The 20,378-nt window shown below is 44.7% G+C and overlaps 1 pseudogene; it reads left to right on the forward strand.

The window, feature by feature from the left end:
• The window catches only part of LOC138283733 (embryonic protein UVS.2-like), a 42,232-nt pseudogene extending 22,189 nt beyond the window's left edge, over nt 1-20,043 (forward strand).
• The last annotated feature ends 335 nt before the right edge of the window (nt 20,044-20,378 follow it).

Here is a 20,378-nt window from a genome sequence, read left to right on the forward strand (position 1 = left end):
GGGGTCACTAACCGGTCACTCACTATAGTGTGACTGGCACAGGTGTCCCTCAGGCCAGTGGTAGGGATCCCATTCACTTGAATGTGGTGGAAGTGCCTACTCCCACCCTTAGGGATCACCAGCTTACCATCTGGTCCTGTCTCCCAGCACAATGCTAGGAGGACTTCATCATCTGAGGAATCCTCCTCTATGGCTACACTGGACAGCCCAGTGCTAACCACTTTCTTTGGACAGGCTGCATCTCCTCTGAAGTGACCTGTCTGCTGACAGTCAAAGCAAGCCCTACTGTCCAAGAGCTTTTTTAACCCTGGGTCTCCCTGTCTCTGCATGTCAGATTGGGAGTGGGATTTACTCTCCTCCTTCTTAGGGTTCTGGGGTACAGAGGGAGTCTCTGTGGTGGGCTTACCACCTCCCTCCTTAGGTTTTTGGGGACCTGTCCCCCCCTTCTTGGAGTCTCCCCCCTGGGACTTGACAACCACCCTGGTTCTCAACCACTCATCAGCTGCCTCCCCTAGCTCTCTAGGGTTGGTCAGCTTAGAGTCCACTAGATGCTGGCGTAACCTTTCTTGGATACAATTGGTCAAGATGTGCTCTCTCATGATCAGATTGTATAACCCCTCATAAGTATTAACTTTGTTGCCAATAATCCAGCCCTCTAGTGCCTTTAGTGAGGTGTCCACAAAGTCAACCCAAGACTGGGTACTGACCTTCTGGGTGTCCCTGAACTTCATTCTATATTGCTCTGGGGTCAGACCAAACTTCTTGACTAAGCACCTCTTCATACTAGGGTATGAATCTGCCTCCTCCCCCCTTAAGGTCAGAAGCCTATCCCTCCCTGAGTTGGGGACCAACTCCCACAAAAGGGAACCCCAGTATTGAGGCCTAACCCTTCTCATTTGGAGTGCCCTCTCAAAGGCCCCTAGCCACTTATCTATGTCATCCCCCTGTATATAAGCAGGAACTACCCCCTTGGGTAATCTGGGGCAAACTCCCCCACCCATGGACACCTCAGCTTCTTTATCGCTGCTTCCATCTCTTTTTTCTTTGTATGCCCACTTTTTCTTCTCTAGGGCCAGCTTCTCTGCTTCCAAAGCTATGTAGGCTAGCTGGGCTTCCAGCTCTCTTTCCCTGATGGATGGGTTCTCTCCTCCTGAAAGGACCCTCTTCCTACCACTAGCTTTGGGTCTGCCCCTAGTGACTGTGTCCAGTGAGGACCGTTCCTCTTCTTCCTCACTTGGGGTCTGATGCCTTTCCTCCCCTGGGTGGTTAGAGTTAGCATCATCCTCTTTTGGTTCCTCCTCTGGAGCTTCCTCTGTCTCCACCTCTTGGGCCTCAGCCCATGCTGTCAGGGATTTAATCAGGATTTCCTTCCTGAGATTAGTGGTTGCAGGCAACCCCCTCTCAATACACAACCCCCTAAGCTGGACTACTGTCAGTGTGGGTAGGCTAGCCAGATCAAGCTCCATGGTTCCCTAGTTTTGTGTCACAAAAACTTTTTGCAAAAATTGGAAACAATAATTTAGAAAAATTACAAAAATTCAATAATTGAAATTAATCCAAATTAATTTAAAAAAAAAAATTAAAATTAAAAATTAAAAACAATTTTTGCACTAGGACAATTTAAAGGATTTTTAATTTGTTTTATCTAAAACTGTAACGTGATATTGAACACAAGTACAGGATCCCGTCGCTGCTTCCAATTATGTTGGAAAATGGGTTATTGGTAGGGCAGGTAGGTACCTACACCTAGCAACAAGCCACAAACCTCCACAAAAGTACAGTTAGGTCTCAGTAAATTAATCCCAGCTCTACCCTTGGTAGCTTGGCATCGAGCGTCAAGGCTTAATTTAGGAGACAAAGTGTAAAGCATTCAAATATCACAAAACAGTAATTAAATAAAACACAGGAAACAGTTTAAAAATCCAAAACCAATTTATAAAAATAGCTTATATTTTTATCTTTAAAATGACACAAAACGATTAAAATCGGTTCAGGGGAACCGGAGATATGAATTTTTAAAGTATTATTATTTTCTAGCGCTTAGAAACAAAAAGCGCCAATCGGGTCATCTGGTTGCACCAGGACCGGGGCAAAGTCAAACTTTCAGGCCGACCGCGATGGAGCCCTGCTCGGCTACAGGTCGCGGGAGGCCTCGGTTAAAAAGTTACCTTCTGACTTAGTCTTTATTTTGAAGTTTTTCTTCACCGGGACGAACCTGCCAGTTGGATCCGACCTCCTGGAGCCCTTGTCCGGATACGCGAAGTCGGTTTCCTCGGTGGTGATTTTTACCTTCGGACTTAGTCGTTTTTTCGAGATGAAAATCCTTCGACCGGGGTAAACCTGGATCTTGATCCGACGTCCGTGGAGCCCTTCTCGGATACGATGGCTGGAAGGTCCCGGTCAACTTTTTACGTTCGGACTTAGTCTTTTTTTCGGATGTTTTTCTTGACCGGGACGAACCACGAAGTCAGGCCGGGTCGCGGTTGAGGCAAGCCGGCTAGAATTTCCGCGTCGAGTCGGTCACTTTATGGAGCTTTTTTTCAAAAATTCTCCAATCTTTTCCAAACTTCTGGGGCTTCACCCAGATGTTCTTTTAAGGTTCTTTTGGGGTCCACAGCTCACCCCAAGGGTCCAGAAGTTCTGTGATGGTCCTTGGGAAGTGCGGACTTCAACTCCCAGAATGCACCTGGCGCAAACTCCTTTTTGGCCACTGGACAGTGGTCAGCTGGTCGCTTTCTTCAGGAGTTGGTGCAGGGGACTCTGGTTTAGCAATTTTTTACCTGTAGCAAACAGGGAGTCCCTCCTTGAACCAGTTGAAGCCAGGCAAAGTCCTTCTTGTGGTGAAGCCCAAGTGTGCAGCTGGTGCAGTCCTTCTGAGTGCAGGGTCCAGGAGCAGGCCAGGGGTCCAGCAGGGCAGTCCTTCTTCTTCTTTAGTTCCTTTCTTGTTGAATTCTGGAGGGGATCTGAGGCGTGGGTGCAGGTCTGCCAGTTTTATCCTTGCTCCTGGGTGAAAAGCAGGGGGGCCCTGGTTCTCCAATCAGGGACAGGGTCGTCCCCCTGTGATGACCACTTCCTGGGAAGTGTGGCAAAAATCCATCCCAGAAGGCAACAGTCTCTAAAAATCCAAAATGGATGAATCTGATTTTTGGAGGAGAGATCTGGCTGAGCCCACCCACTGGAGTGGCGAAAAATCATAAACACACCCCTCTCCTGCCCTCTCCTAATCTAATCAAGGGGGCACCTAGCTGTCTGGGGTTGCAGGATGTGGGGGTGTTGCTGGGTGCTCCAGATGTCCTTCTCTGCCTTTGAAGACAAGTTTGGCAGCCCTCCCCCTTCCTGCCTCACCATCTGCTGAGGGGAGATTCTCTCCCCCAAGCACATTCCTTTGTGTGAAGTCAGGCCACTTCACACCTCATTAAAGTAGCCTGGCAGAAGCTGCTGCAGGCTGGCCAATCAGAGCACAGCAGCAAAAACAATGCAGAGCTGAAATTGGCAACTTTTTAGGTAAAGTCTAAACTTTTTACCTGCACTAGTTATATTAAATCCAACAACTGGAAGTTGGGGGATTTATTATAACAATCAATTTGATACCAAATTCTTGGTATGTAACATTTAAGGGGACTTTAAAATTTAAAATAAAGTCTGCCCATTCTAGCCTATGAAGGCCATTTACTTCAATGAGGGAAAAACGAATTTGGCTGTTTTTACCTCACCAGGGCTTATAAATCTATTTTTATAAAGTCCCTGCTTATAGTTACATGGCACCCAGCCCTAGGGGCACATAGGGCACACCTTAGGGGTGACTTATATGTAAAAATAAGGTAGTTGAAGACTTTGGAAGTACCTTTAATTCCAAAGTCGAATTTGCATATAACTTTAATTTAAAAGCAGCCAGCAAGGCAGGCTTGCTTTTAAAATGACACTGGGCACCTCAGCAATGCACCTAGGTGTGCACCACCTATGCTGTGGTCCCTAAACCTACATGCCCTACTATATACTAGGGACTTATAGGTAGGTTAACTTAGCCAATTATAATTAGCCTAATTTGCATATCCATTTTACACAGAGCACAGGCCCTGGGACTGGTTAGCAGTACCCAGGGCACCATCAGAGTCAGGAAAACACCAGCATAAAGTGGAAAATGGGGGCAAAAAGTTAGGGGGCCTCTGCAATCAGCCCCAGTTTCTCACATGTTGCAAGAAAGTTAGGGTTCTGTAACCCTAGCAGACAGACTGGGCTAGCAGTGAGGAGAGATGAGTGTTGGCCCACTTTAAATGTGATACAGTGGTCTTGCATGCAGTATTGTGTTTCTCAGCCCTATCTCTTTTTATCTCTTCCTCACTGCAGGAAAGTTGTCCAACTTTAACAAACTGAACACCAATAACCTGGGCCTGGAATATGACTACTCCTCTGTTATGCACTATGGAAGGTGAGCCTAAGACATCACTGCTGATACCCAGAAGCGAGTCTGAGGTGCTGCATTCAACAGTCAGAGGGAAGATGTTGTTGCTAGCAGTTGAAAGAATGTCTGTTTCCTCCTGTTTTTCAATCTTGTGAGGCCAAAAGCAGTGCATGGCAGGTTAAATTTATATTTGGTCCAGTAAACTAAAAACTGGTGAATCTCAGTGACATTTGTTTTTAAATTAGCGTTTATATTTATGGAATTATTTATTTATTTAATATTTAGTTGAGGCGTTTTATATAGCATGAACATGACCCTTCTGGGTATCAAAGCGCTGCACATGGAAAAGTCTTGTCGTACATACACGGAAAGGGAGAAAGCAATAGCAAATTAAGAAGGATTAGCAGTGAGCAGCACAAATACAGTATGCCAATCAGCAGGCAGAACCAAGGTGAGGAATGTCCACAGTGAAGGATGAATAAGTAAGAAACAAACAGTATGGTATATCAGTCAACAGGCAGCTCCAGGGTCTGGTAATCCACCAGAAGATGGACAAGTTGAGAGAATTCAAGACTCCTGATGTAGAAATTTATGCATCAGAAGCAGTTTTACTTCTTTTTTAAAGGAACTAGTTGAGGGGTTTGTTCTGATTTCAGGAGATAATGAGCTCTGAATTCTTGGGCAAGGCCAGAAAAGGAAAGTTTTTAAAGGTTTTTTTTGTTGAATCTCTGAGGTTTCACCAATGGGGAGTTTGTGTTTCTTAATGAGCGACTACCCCAAGAAAGTTTGAATTCTTTGTCCAGGTAGACAGTGGTGTTATAGTGAAGGGCCTTGTGAATCATGCAGGCAATCTTCAATCGGATTACTGCTTCAAACGGGAGCCTTTTTAGATATTTTAGGACTAGAGCAATGTGGTGTATTTAGCGGAGCCAGCTAGAGTAGCACTTCCGTAATCTAATCGTGAAATTACTAGGGATTGCACCGCTAGCTTAAAGTCATCAAGGGGCAGGAAGGGTTTGGTTTTCCTTAGTGTTTAAATGTTTTTTTGCACCCCTGGTGGATGCACTGATATGATCTTGCATATTCAGATATTTGGTATGCCTAAAGATAATTTGAGGGGAATATTTAAAAGCTGTGAGTTGTTTGAGCCATTCTTCCAACAGGGCAAGGTGACTATGGGGGGCGATCAGAAGGACTTCACTTTGGAGGTTGTTGACAATGAGGTGATTATAGATCAGCCATTGTTAAGATTTCAAGAGGCTGTAGTTGAGCATTTTGATATCAATAGGTCACGTGATTTTCAAATGTAATTGTGTATCAACTGCGGGTATATGGTAGTGTATGTTTGAGATATTGAAAATTTAGTAAGAGGTTCCATGTACATGTTGAGTAACATGGGTGAGAGTGTGGATCCTTGGGGAACTCCAATTGTGACTGGTCTGATGTCTGATAGTGTTTGGTTGACTTTGATTCTCTGAGCTCCATTTTGTAGGAATGAAGCAAACCAGTTTAAAACAGGACCAGATAGCCCCATCGTCTATCAAGGAAGTCAATCAATCTGTCATGTTTAACCGTATCAAACGCAGAAGAGAGATTAAGAAGTATAAGTAGACAGGTTTGGTTCAGATCTAGGAATCTTAGTGCACCGTCAGCGAGTGTCAGAGCGGTTTGAGTGTTATGTCCAGATCTGAAGTCAGATTGACAATGGTCTAGGTCTAGGAGGTGAAATTGTTCAATGTGGGTTGACTGTTCCACAGTTGTTTTTTTTATAGGGGTGGCCTGTCCTATCTTTAGGCAATTGGGAATTGTGCCCTGGGAGAGCGATGCACTGACAATCTTCGTCCATAGGGGGAGTAAGGAAGAACTAAGGTCTTTGATGTGCTTTGTGGGCAGAGGATCATTAAAGTAATTGGAGGGTTTTATTGATGTAATCATTGTGAGTATGTCTGCTTCATCAGAGATAGTCATCAATGATGTAATTTAAAGTCATCAATTTATAATTTGAGATGTCATTAGTCACATCATCAATTATGTAATTTAACATATCATGATTGGTGTCACATGTGAGGCCATAAAAAGTGCATGAAGGTGGTAGTTTTCAAAAGGAGAGCCTGAGACATTGTTGCTCTCAGTTGAAATAAGGGTCTGGTGGCTGTTTCCTCATACGTTCCAACCTCATAAATTTAATACATGTCACAGGGGAGTCTGAGACGTTGTTGCTACCAGTTGAAAGAAGGGTCTGGTGGCTGTTTTCTCATGCTTTTTAACCTTATACATTTAGTGCATGTTCTCTGTCTCTCAATTTGGAACCCTAGATGGAGGTGTGACCACAGTGTGAGCTGTACCAAGGGGTCCTACATGCTCACTTACAAGGAACAAAAACAAATTTAAAAACATAGCGATCTGATTGGTAAAGAGACTTTGGCCCTCATTATGACCTTGGCGGGCGGCAGATCTAACCGCCGGGCGGACGCCAATGCAGCCACACCCCTGCCCCGGTCATCATGAGATCCCCACTGGGCCGGCGGGCGGAAACCTGGTTTCCGCCCGCCGGACCAGCGGGGATCTTGGCCGCAACATAGGAGCCGGCTCCAAATGGAGCCGGCGGTGCTGCGGCCGTGCGACGGGTGCAGTTGCACCCATCGCGCTTTTCACTGTCTGCATAGCAGACAGTGAAAAGCTGCATGGGGCCCTGTCAGGGGGCCCCTGCGACTCCCTGTACCGCCAGTCTTTCCCTGGTGGTTCAAACCACCAGGAAAAGGCTGGCGGTCGGGGACTCGTAATCCCCTGGGCAGCGCTGCAAGCAGCGCTGCCCTGGCAGATTATCACCGCCGGGGCAAATTTGGTGGGAAACCGCCGGCCCGTACTCCCCTCTGAAGCACCGCCAGCCTGTTGGCGATGCTTCAGCCAAAACAGCCCTGGCGGTCTTGGACCACCAGGGTTGTAATGAGGACCTTTATTTTCCTGTCGCTTATTTGGTCCCACAGGACCGGTACAAGTACCACATAACAGAGCAATCTAGTGGACAGGAACATGAAGAAAATACTGCAGCCGCTATTACAGGACACAGGTCCTGAACTGGTTTGAAAAATAAAAGGGTGCATGATATGGACACCCTGACCCCTTGCCTCTTCTGTGGGGACTCAGAGAAACCCCCACAGCCTTTTTCAAATGGGAAAACAATATTGAACAGTATTCTCGCAGGACCAGCGTGGCCCTGAGAAGTAATCAATGATGTCATAGAGATGTCAATAGTCATATCATCAATTTTGTCATTTAACATGTCATGATTGATGTCACATGTGAGGCCATAAGCAGTGCATGGTGGGTGAATGTTCTAACAGCTCAATAAACTAAAAGCTGGTGAATTTTAGTGACATTTCTTTTTAACTGTGTGATTATCATTTTACAACACCTAATTATAATGTCCTTTAACCTTCGTGTTTTTTCAGTGAATTTTTAGGGGTTTTTCAATGTCAGATAAAATCTTGTGACCTAATTCCATATATATATATATATATGTAGATATATATATCTATATATATCTATATATATATATAAATATATATATATGCATGTATTGAAAAAAAAACAAAGGTTACAGCGACGTTATAGTTAGGCCCACATTTTAAACGTGCAAAACCATAGAAATTCACCTCAAGTAACTCAAGTAACTATAACTCCGGCACTAAGGTAACTATAACTCACCCCCCTGTCATGCACAGTTTTTTCATAAAAATGTTTACTGCAAATATTACATTGATATTATCAGTGATGTATCAAAGAGGACACAAGTTATAAAATAATTTAGAGCATGAGTTATAGTTACTTGAGATAACAGTAACTATAACAGGTGATTTTCAGTTGTTTTGGGAGACTCAACCCTGACCCCTTGTTTTTTTGTAACTTTTTAAGTGGGACTCAACTGAAGCCGAGTCCCAAGATGGCTGCTAACACTTCCTGGTTTGAAGTGTTGGCAGCCGATGAGAGCTGTGCATTTCCCTGCATGAGCTTGTCTGTTTTTGTGAAGTCGTCGTAGCCAGAGATATACAAATGTATTCCCTCTTTAATATCTTTGAAAAAATGAATGGACGGATTTACAGCAAATAAGCGAAAGCGTAATCTGTGTGCAAAAAGCTAACTTTCTGTCAAATTTGTTTTAATTCCGTCCAGTGGTTCGGGCTGTAGACGTGCCTGAAGGTCCTAAGGGAATTAACATAGGAAACACAACTTTTTTTACCTCCCTGTTTTTTCTCGGCCCCCGCTTGACAGATTAACCCTAAATTTTCCATGTCCAACAAGAATCACGGGGACCCTATTTTTGAAAAATCTTGTGAAGATTCGTCAAACTGTGCCAAAGATATAGGCAAGTCAAAAATCGTGTTTTGTATGGAAACATGGTCCTAACTATAACTACAAAGCGGCAACTAACACTAGGGGGCATATTTATACTCTGTTTGCGCCGGATTTGCGTCGTTTTTTTTACGCAAATCCGACGCAAAACTAACTCCATATTTATACTTTGGCGTTAGAGCCATCTAGCGCCAAAGATCTTGGAGTTTGCGTCATTTTTTAGCGTGGACACCTTCCTTGCGTTAATGACATGCAAGGTAGGCGTTCCCGTCTAAAAAATGACTCCGAGGCATGTGCGCCGTATTTACACTCCCGGGCAAAAATGACGCCCGGGAGTGGGCAGGTCAAAAAAAATGACGTCCAGCCGCTTTAGCGTCATTTTTTAACGCCTGGTCAGGGCAGGCGTTAAGGGACCTGTGGGCTCGGTAGGAGCCCAGAGGTGCCCTCCCATGCCCCCAGGGACACCCCCTGCCACCCTGGCCCACCCCAGGAGGCCACCCAAGGATGGAGGGACCCATCCCAGGGAACATAAGGTAAGTTCAGGTAAGTATTTTATTTTATTTTGTTATGTGGCATAGGGGAGCCTGATTTGTGCCCCCCTACATGCCACTATGCCCATTGACCATGCCCAGGGGACAGAAGTCCCCTGGGCATGGCCATTGGGCAAGGGGGCATGACTCATGTCTTTGCTAAGACAGGAGTCATTTAAATGGGTGTGGGAGTAAAAAAAAATAGCGCAAATCGGGTTGAGGCGAAAATGTTGCCTCAGCCTGACTTGCCCCATTTTTTGACGCCCAAGCTCCATTTTCCCCTATGCCGGCGCTGCCTGGTGTAAGTCATTTTTTTGGACGCACACCAGGCAGCTCCGCCGGCTAACGTCATTCCATAAATAAGGCGCCCGCATGGCGCTTTCGAATGGCGTTAGCCGGCGTTAAATTTTTTGATGCACAACTGCGTTGGCGCAGTTGTGTGCCAAAAAGTATAAATACGGCCCTAGGTTTTATATGTATCTCATGACATCTGTGACAACATCATTTCTCAGCTCCCACCAAGTCAAAGCAAACAGCTAAGTCCCTGGGTTGGGCATCCCGGGGGCATAGCAGGAGCCGACCCTGAGCGGTGGTGGTGGTCCCCAGGGCCGGCCGTCCGTAACTGACACCCTTCATTATTTAAACTCAGCCCCACGAAGGTGGCGGCCCCTGGAGCATTTCATTTGTCATTCATGTCATTACTCGGCTGAAGCTCAGTCCAAGATGGCTGCCAACACTTCCTTGTGTTGGCAACCAATCAGATCTCAGCACGAGATCAGCTGGATTCGTGGATCCTTCGCGTCCCTATATATACAAATTTGTTTTTCTTTAATATTTCAAAAACTACTTTGTGAAAAAGGCAATGCTCAGATAAAAAAACACCCCACCAGTCAAGATGATGATAGATGGATTAACTATAAATTAGAAGTATATTAGCCACACTCAAAATTTAGGGTGATATAACCACCTTTGAAAACTTGGTACATTTGGAGCCAAAAGGTTTGCACCATTTTATAGAAATTTGGTCTACTCTAACACAAGAAGGGCAACGGAGCCAGGGGACGAATGAGAGGCTGGATGCGGTCAAGCTGGTGACTCGAATATTACAATATGTCTGATTTTTCTGAAAAATCACAACCAACCAGACCCAAGCCTATAGCGGAACACCAACCTGAATACTGAATCTAAGAACTTTGATGATGAGAGTATAGTGAATGTGCCTTTATTCCCTTAGGTATGCATATAGTAACACCTCCGGACAGGCGACATTCATCCCCATAAAAAATCTGACATTGGGCAGTCAGTTGGTCTGAGCAATCTGGATCTTGCTAAAATCAACCGGCTGTACAACTGTGGTAAGTAGCAGTGTTTTAAAACAATTTTTGATACTTGGTATTAGCTTGACAATCCTTTCGTCCTATGGCATCCCAGGGTCATTCCTTCTGCTTTGAGTGGTATCCACCAGTCCCATAGAGGAATAGATTCCTGCATTCCTATTTACTATGCATCCCTCCCATCACAGCTCAGAATAATTACCTTTGTGTGATTTCAGCATCCTCTCCTCTTTATGATCAGACTTAATCAAAAAATGATCTATGACCTCCCTTGCCATCTTTTAATCTCAGCATCATCTCCTCTATGGGATCTAAACATCTTTGTTCACGGAATCCCAGCATCCTCACCTTTTTTGTAATACTCATCCTCATGTTATGTCATTAACTACACCTTTAATTCTTTCCTGTGTTATTGGGACCCCTGATACCTCCCCACCTGTCTCATTCCTGTATCCTCTCCACCTAAGTGATGCCAATATCCCCTCAGCAACCTCTCTCCCGTGTGATCTCAGGTTCCTTTAATTCATGTAATCCCAATATTATCTTCTCCTGTCTGTCCACATTATTTTTTCCACCTTCTCTACTTTATCCCAGCATCTTGCACTTGCATCTTGCAACTCCTTCACAAGATCCCAGCATTACCCGATTCACATAATCATAGCATCCGTTCTTGGGATCCCAGCATTCTCTTATTCATGTGAGCTCATCATCCTCCTCTCTCATGGAGCATCGGCATCCCTTCCTCTCATTTGATATTACCATCTGCTCCTCCATATGATCTAATATCACTTTCTTTAATGAGATCCCAGAATCCTTCTCTATTTGATCCGACTTCCTCTCCAGTACCAGCGTTCCATTCTTGACGTGATTGCAATTGCCTCTGCTCTATGTGCTCTATGTGATCCCACCATCCACTCCTGTCAGCTGGTCCCAGGATCTCCTTCCCCTTGTTATCTCATTATCCCTTTCTCTCCAATGATCTAAATATTCTCTCCTTCATGTGACCTCTCTTTATCATAGAATTCTCTCTGCTAATCCTGTCTTCTGTGTGACAACATCATGCTATTCTCCATGTGTGCCATGTGAGCCCAGCATCATTTACACCATGTGATCCCATGATCCGAGTTTAGCATCCCACCCTTCACATGACCCCAGCATTCTCTCAGAATCATGAACTAATCTTTCTCTCTTCTTGTGTCATTCTCACAGCCCCTCTTCCCAGCAGTTCTAATATACTCTCATCTAGTGATTCCTGCATTTTCTCCTCTCTGTTTTCCAGGTTACTTCAGAATTCTTTTCTCCATGTATCCTCTTCTATTTGTGCACAATATAAAATGAGCATTATGTCCTCCATTAGATTCCACCATCCCGTCTTTGAAGTGATCCTAGCATATTGTTCTTTATGTGGCCTCAGTATATTCTCTTCCATGTGCTCTCAGCATTGTCTCCTCCATGTGATTCCACCATTCAGTTTATTCAAACATCCTGTTCTTTAAGTGATCTCAGTATACCCCCTGTTGACCTTAAAATCCTGCCAGCCTCTCCTACATGTGATTTGAGAATCCTGTTCTCCATTGATCTCTTATTTACTCCTCCATCTGATTCTGGCATCTTCGTTTGCATTTGATCCCAGCACCCTCTCCCCGATGTCATTCCAGCTTCCTGGTGTTCATGTGATCTTACCATTCCCTTTGACATGTGATATAAGTGTCCTGTATATTCTTTCTGGTCTCTGTATTATCACAGCATGAAACCCTGCATGTGATCTCCGGATCGTCCTCACCATGTGAGCCCCACATCCTCATCTGCATATTAACCCAGCATACATGCATCAGATTGTTTCCAAGGTTTCTCTCTTCTCATGTGATCTGAACATTTTCACCTTCCATTTTTTGCAGTATTCTCTTTTATCATCAAATTTGACTGCTTTGCCCTTCTTGTAATCTCAGCTTCTTCTCCTACTGTTTAATTGCAGCACCATCCACTCTGAGTGAGCTCAACGACCTCTCCTGTAACCACCTCAAGTGCTGCATCCCGACCATAGGACCTTTATCAGAGTTTCTTATGTATTTCTACAGAGAGTAGATTCTCCTGCTGCCCTGTAGTGGATGGTAGTGTTTTATGGGCTCTATCTGAAGTATCTACATCGGAAATTGTAAATGTACAAAGTTATGTGTGTTTTCCTGCTTCTTCCAGTAGTAAAGAAGCCTGAACAGACCTGCTCATTGAAGGTGCCTTTTCTTCATTTGCCCTTTCAGATATGTGCAGCACTATCTCCAGGGAGGGCTACGGATTTCTGAACTCTACCAATTACCCTTCACAGTACCCAAGCAATACTGACTGTTCATATCTGATTTTAGCAAATGCCGTACAGGTAAGTCTGCAGAAAGATCTTTGTTGGTTCAGAGTGCTTTGTCCATTAAGTTATCAGACACTGGAGGTTGCACCTTTGGTTTGAAAGACTCTTTTGATGTGGAAGGGTCAAGGAGAGTGCCCTGGTGTCAAGCCACTTTTCTCTGCCTTGTCTTCCAGATTCTGCTAACATTTACCGCCTTCGATATTGAGTCCTCTCCAAACTGTGAGGCTGATTATGTCATGATTTATGATGGGATGACCAAAGACTGCCCTGTCTTACTGAACAGAACCTGTGGGAGAGGAAGTGTGCCCCCAGTGGTGTCGTCAAAGAATATAATGCTGCTGCGGTTTGTTACCAATGGAGCCATCTCTGCCAGCGGCTTTAATGCCTACTACCAGAACAGTAGGAGCCCTTCTGTGTTTTTATCTCTCTGTAGTCATTAGCTGATTGGCCGCTTGGATGGCACACCAGCATATGCCATCTTCATAGAGTAATTATTGAATCACTTTAAACACATTGTCATAGCACTCCAAAAAATGTTTCTATTGGATGAACAGATTGATACCAAATATGATACCAAAATATCTCTCAGAATATTTTATATTGTGTCTTAATGGAGTTACAAAAATATTGCCACTTTGGAGTTCATAATCGAAAATCTCTACTCAATCACATGATATTTTGGTAAACAATATTCAAGACACAATATAAATGTCAGACAGTACTTTTGTCTGACATACAACCCCTATTGAGAGCAGCCAAGGTCTGCCACTGCTGACTCAAAACATCACTGCGCAGTCTTTAATCCTGTTCAAAAATAGGAACAATGAATGATTCAACAATGAATGATTGCACTCCTAACACACACTAGTGATTCATCGCTGCATGTTGCTAAATTATTTGGAGTGTACCGTGCTCATGGAAGGTAGCTGGTGATTGCACGAAGACGTTTCTGGATGTTTAACGGTGTGTCTCTCTTTACCTCCTAGTTGTTTGTGGCCATGCTTACAGCACTTCACCAGGGACAGTCACATCAGAAAACTATCCTCAGAATTACCCAGCCAGCTTGGACTGTGAGTACTACATATCAGCCCCATTAGGGAACAAGGTGAGTCGCACAAAACATTCTCTACTATTGCAACGTAGAAGCCTATGATACCACGTCAAGTGGTGGAAGATTGTGATGACCCAACATTACTCTTGACTAAAACTCCGCTTTTCTTTTCTTTTTTGTCTCATATTGTAGATTTCATTGACGTTCACTGATTTTGACTTGGAGCCCCACTTGTCCTTCTGCCGCTTAGACTACCTAGTCATCTTCAATGGCCCCACAAACAGTGCCCCACTGATTGGCCGATATTGTGGATCTGGTCCTATCCCACCAGTGGTGTCCAGTGGGAACTCATTGCTGCTCCAGTTCCACAGTGACCGTTCGGATCAGAGGAAAGGCTTCCGGGCTACCTACACCTTTGGTAAGCTGAGGCTTGCAAGACATTTTGATGTACTAAGTTGTGCTCAGTTCCAGTATGTTGTACTGTATTTTATTTTACTGTATTATATGCTTCATTTAGCAATGTTTTAGGAAGATTTAGAACTGCAAAAAAACAGACCAAGCTAACCAACAATTACCACAGAAGGTACTCATGTACCAGTAATGAGTTTAATTTGCTACTTGTGTGACTTTACCAAACTTTGGTAATCCACAACATTAAAGGACAACATTATTGTTGTTTGAATAAAAATGATACAAGAATCACTGGTTCAAACTCCCACAGATAAACCAGCCTTTACAATAGGAGGTATGGCCACTGGAATCTCACCTTGCACCCATCATACCATATTCAAGTGGGGTTTAAAATCAGATCCAGAGATCACCAGAACTCACAAGAAATATTTTAGCACAAAGGACAATGAATCTTTGCGAACGATGGACCACAACTTCTGACCAACCCTGGTCCTCCTTCTAGTCATCACAAAAAATACCCCTTTAACTAGAGCTCTGATGACAAAAGTGCAGGCCAGGGTCTTCAAGGAGCATGTTCCAAGACATTGGGACATGCTCACCCATTCACAAGAACCATGAACCATGAACGAGGCTCCATCATATTCTTCCTGGCCTCTTTTGCACACATCTGGCTACTGTCTGTTTCTTCTCAGTGGAGGCTTGAAGCACTATCAAGTGACTGTGCAGCAGTGTGTCTGCTATGCATAAACTCCAAGGAAGTGAATGTGGCACTTGTTTGCATTCCTCCTCTCACTAACCACAACTCATTTTCACTTTAAAGTTCCAAAACATCCATTATCAAAATACTCATCACGTGTGGGCTACAAGTTAAAGACCACTTTATAATCACAAAGTTAGCCATCTTGCAGATGGAATATTTAACCACAACTGAGATGCTCTTATCTGAACTTCGACATGTATACTTGGAGCTGTAAATCACCATGGAGACTATTCAAGGGTTTGAATATATTGGGGCAAGAAAATCAGGGAAAACAACCTCTATCCACCAGGGAATGTCGTCTAGACACAACATTGTAGCAACTAACTATTTATTCCCAAACCAGGAAACTGAAATATCAACATGAATGTTACTATTTTGATGCAATGTAAATATTAAGAGGCTATAAAGCAATATTTCAGGTGCACCTATAGCAGTGGATGGTGATTCAACACACTTTACACCTCTTCCAAATCACTTTGTCTTGCATTTAGTTACTAGGGAGCTCACACTGCCCTAACATGTCTCATTAGGGTTTCAGCAAAGATGATGATGACAATATTTTGCAGCAAAGCCTTACTCTTCAGTCTTCTTAGATACTCCACCAAATGTCCTTCATTCTTCTCACAGCATGCCCGCAAGCCACCTCTCTCACTTGTCTCTCTCTTTCTAGCAATACCCTGAAGTAGCATAACTTGTACTTTGGACTTGATACTTGAGGCAAACAGTTGGCTGGGTCTGTAATAGCAAGACATGCCCTGCGGATAAGAGTAGGAGTGTAAGAAAATACCTAATTTTGACATGGTTAGCCCCCTCTTTTTCCCTGGTATGTGATGTGGCCTAGAGGTTGTTAGTTCCTTGGCCCCTGCTAACGAGGTTCCCTGGGCCAGAGCTCTTTCCCTAAACTGTTGTGATGCATTGGCACAATAGGCATCACCTTTAGCTGTCACTATAAGTCCCTAGTAAATGGTACCTAGGTACCCAGGGTAAGGGGTACCAAGTGTAGGCCCCTGAGGGCAGCAGCACTGATTGTGGCTCCCTCTATGGCAATGCATCCAGATGCACCCAGTCCTACCATTGCAGGCTGAGTGCACTTATGCAAACCTAAAACACAAACTCGACATGGTACACTGCCTCTGTGTCCTGTCCACTATAAACTGCATGCACTATGGGTAAGGCACCCCTCTGTCAGAAGTTCCAGCCAAAGGCATGGTGCACCATACTATATGTGAGGGCATGGCTGCATGAGCAATATGCCCCCACTGTGTCCTTGCCAAACCTGAGACATAGTGAACAGAGCAGCCATTTTAGCACATGTGCTGGACACTGGTCAATACGACTTTCAGAGCTACATGATGGTCACTCTGAACCCCCGGTTGTTTGGTATCAAACAACTCAGAATGAGAAATCTAAACTGGTAAAAGTGTTGGATTTATTATAAAATGTACCCAGGGGGCCCCTGCAAAAGCTAACTGCCCTGACATGGTTGTTGACTGGTGCTGGCCAGCCTGCCACCGCCACATACAAATGTGCACCCCTGAGGTGAGGAACCCTGCTCTCTGGGATGCAGAACAAAGCCCTTCCTGGGTGAAGGTGTCAAAAGTCATACAAAGGTGGGAAAGTCATACAAAGGATAGGAGGAGTGTCCCTACCTGGCATGCACCACCCCTGAGGGGGTGCATGTGAGGTGGAATCTCCCTTCCATTTTCCTCCATCTTGGATGGAAATAAAATAGCCATTCAGGTGTATGGAAGTGACCTCTGCCCACTAGGAATGGTCACTTAGTGGGTGTAGCCACCCTATGGTCCTCATGGAAGGACCTCAAGACGTGGCTCTTCAACTAAGCAGCATGTTGGTAAACAGTGCCTTGAGACCCTACATTTGATTAGCCACGCTTTAGAAATCACTGATTGTTGATTGATAAGATAGATGGCCCACTGGCCACAACAAGGTTACACCTAAAATGCCTACTAAATACAATATTTATAGTGCATCCCTAGACCAAGAACTCATATTTAACAGGCAGAAGAAGACCATCACCAAGAAGATCCAAGGCACGAGAACCATGGACCTGCTGCACCAAGAAAATGCTCCAAACCCTGCCTGCTGCACCCAGGACCTGACAATCACTGCTGAGGAGCCACTGGATCACTAGAAAACCTTTTAAAAACCACAGAGGACCTCCAGACTTCACACATTGCCAGAGAACTCCCTCCAGAGCAGAGGTACCACTCTAAATCCAGTGAGACCCACTTCTGGATGCTAACTCCAGAACAGGATGCAGCAGCTAGATCAAACTTCACCCCAATGACTGCTAGAACAAACCCTGCCAGTGTGCCACGTTTGGTGGCACTGCACCCTCTAGCAGCTGAATCACACCAATAGCCTGAGTATTGGTCATGTAGCTTCGGACATCCTGAAAAACAGGACACCTAGGACTGTAAAAGGACCAGAAGGAACCCCCAGTTGAGGGACTTCAGAAACAACCTGGACCTCCCACCAGAGTGCTCCCGTTGTCCTGAAATCAACCCTTGAACCGACTTACCTCCTGCTTCTGAGGACATTCTTGTGTAGAGCTCTTGAATCACTGATTCACTCTGCACCCAGCCTCCCTGTGCCCTGCACTGAAGAACCAGATGTGCCCTAAGGGCCCCCCACCCCTTGTGTCCTTGAACCTCTAATGGGACCCCCAGGATTCACATTTAAACTTACCTGTGCAGTGCTTTTCCAAGTGTCCCCCACAGTGGCCCTGCGTCAGCTATAGAGTTCTTTTCCAACTGCTCCCACTGGAACCAGGACCCACCTCAACTTCTCCAGCTGGCACAATGTACCCACTGATAACCTCGACCAACCTGCAAAAGAAGAACTTGATAAACCTACTGTATGATGATGAATTCTGAATTTAGGAGGGGCCGTAGGCAGCAAAAGGAAGGTGCCATTTCAGGCCTCTTGTGCACTGGCCTGCCCCATGTGCAGTGCACACAGGACTGGCCAGTGTACAGGAGGCCTGAAATGGCAGCTTTCACTGCCTACGGCCCTCTCCTGGATGTGCCTGATCTCAGAAGCGCTAAGCATGGTGGGACCTCACTAACCAGGCCAACCCCTGCTTAGTGCTTTTGAGATTGGGCACATTCAGGAGAGGAGGCCACTCCACAGCTCACGGAACTCCGCCTCTGAGTTTTAAATTAACTGCATGGAATTCTGTGGAGTGGAACTCCATAAACTCGGCCTAGGCTTAACTCAGTATTGCTTTACCTCTTCCTTCACTTGTCCACTGACTAATGCCTTGGGCTGATCAATTTTAGCCCTTTTCTTTGGCTCTCATTAGCTGGAAAAACTGAGCATTCCTGCTCTTCTGCATTAGCCACTTCCTTCTCCACAGAATGACTTCACCTGTCATGAGTCTAAGCCTCCTACACCAGAAAGTGATGACTAAAGATCACAGGCCATGGCCGGGATGGGTATAACACTGACTGTAGAAGCAATAAGGGTATGTCCCTGAACTTAGAGACAGAAGAGATAAATCACTGAGTATAGAGTTAAGAGGGTTATAGCATGAAAACTAAAAGAGGTGCATAACACAGAGTCCAGGAGTAACACGTTTGTAGACCGGAGACTAGAATTCAGACAGCTACAGCACTGAGTCGAGAATTAAAAAAAAGTTTATACCAACAGGTCTAGAATTGAGGATGCAGCACAAAGCCTGAACTTGAGGATTACAGTACCACAACTAGAAATAGGAGATCTGTATCCCTGAATCGAAAAATCAAGAGTTATAGCTCCAAGTCTAAAAATGAGATGGATGTCACAGTGAGTCTATAGTCTAAGATCTCATCACATCAGACACACTGAATTGCTTTTTTATCCCTGCACCTCACATATTCAGCTATCTGACCTAAAAGAGGCTGTAAGGGTCACCTGAGTAGTGTGACCTACACATATATTTACCCATTCCAGGATGGTCGTTGCCAAACCTGGTATTTAAGTGCTTCTTGCATCTTCAGTCTGGGCCCGAGAATCCAAGGAATCAGCCTGTTACAAACTCCCTCTCTTGTTAACATCTTCTGACCCAACTGCAAACAGCCTAGAGGAGCAGAACCTTGGGAGGGTATTTTACTTAAAATGAGGGTAAGCGGATGCACATTTCGAGGAAAGAACAGGAAACACCTTGGTTGCAAAGGAGTACGTTCCCCATCAGTGAGGATGTGGCAAGCAGAAGAACCTGTGCGGGTCTGTAGACACTTGCTTCACTTACGGGGTGAAGATGAGTCCTTCTGCAGGCTTGGTTGGGGTCACGACAACCTGCAGTCATCGTAAGACTAAGGAATTAAATGTTGCCTAAATCTAAACTGATTGAGAGGAAACAATGTTTTACATGCAATAGACCTAAACCAGTCATTTGTGTAGGTGGCTATCTCTGACAACAGCTTAGCACCATCTCCAGTAAGGTATACCCTGACCCTCTCCACAACTGACATGTCTATCTCAATCTTTTATTGCAGTGAAAGTCTAAGAAGAGATGCTGCACACATTGCCTCCGAGATGACAGGACCTGCCGAAGTCCCCCTCTCAAGACAAGAAGTGTTTGTTTTTGAAGAACAAATATCTTTTCCTAGCAGATGCATTACACATGGCACACACTCAGCATGGTTTAATTGCCTTCAGTAGAGCCTCCGCAATGGGAAGTAATGCCTCTAGTGTGTTTATAATGTCTGCTTTTCCTCTTCTGTAGAGCTCTGATTGCCTCGCATGTGATGTGGGCCTCTGGCCTGGAATGTGGCTTCTGTTATCACTGTATTATGTGAGTGTCAGAAATACCCAAATAAAGTTGCATTTACATCTGAAATACGATTGGCTGAATTATATGTTTACAGAATACACAATAAAAACTGCATATCATGTTCTGTGCAAGGCAGGTTAGCGGAGAGGAGGGTTCAAGACTCCTGTCAGCTTTCTAGGATGCCAGCTTCAAGGCTTCCAGATTATTCAGACAAGAATCTACATTTGAATGTCTTATGCTATGACTGTTTGTGTTGTGTTATAGATGCTCTAGAGTGGTGAGTGAGGCTGAGGGAATGTGATGTTACTTAATGTGTTGTTTGTGTGGGTCACACCGGAACTGGGGAATGGGAAAGCTGTTCCTATGGGCTAATCTACAGTAGTGTTGGACCTGTTAGTGTG

Source organism: Pleurodeles waltl, chromosome 3_1, assembly GCF_031143425.1.
Source record: "Pleurodeles waltl isolate 20211129_DDA chromosome 3_1, aPleWal1.hap1.20221129, whole genome shotgun sequence".
NCBI lineage: Eukaryota > Metazoa > Chordata > Amphibia > Caudata > Salamandridae > Pleurodeles > Pleurodeles waltl.